General features: G+C 58.4%; 1 protein-coding gene across 1 annotated transcript in view; it reads left to right on the top strand.

Annotated features, from left to right (window-relative positions):
* LOC119591621 (paired box protein Pax-6-like) overlaps positions 1-219 on the top strand; it is a 23785-nt gene that overhangs the window by 15773 nt on the left and 7793 nt on the right. The window lies entirely within an intron of this gene.

Genomic DNA, 219 nt, shown 5'->3' on the forward strand with positions numbered 1-219 from the left:
GGGGCCGACGGGATCGCTTCCATTAATTCAAACTCTAAACACATATCCGCAAACTGGTCAAACAATAGTCCCGTAAAACTCTCGCGCGTTACAGCCAGGCGAGGCAGCGGGGCCGGCGCGACGCCCCACCTGCTTCCCACGTGGGTTGGCTTGCGGCCGCGGCCAGGGGCGCCGCGTCAAGGAAATGCATTTTGCGGCTGTTTTAATGTGTATCCATAC

Source organism: Penaeus monodon, chromosome 29 (assembly GCF_015228065.2).
Source record: "Penaeus monodon isolate SGIC_2016 chromosome 29, NSTDA_Pmon_1, whole genome shotgun sequence".
In the NCBI taxonomy this organism is placed as follows: Eukaryota; Metazoa; Arthropoda; class Malacostraca; order Decapoda; family Penaeidae; genus Penaeus; species Penaeus monodon.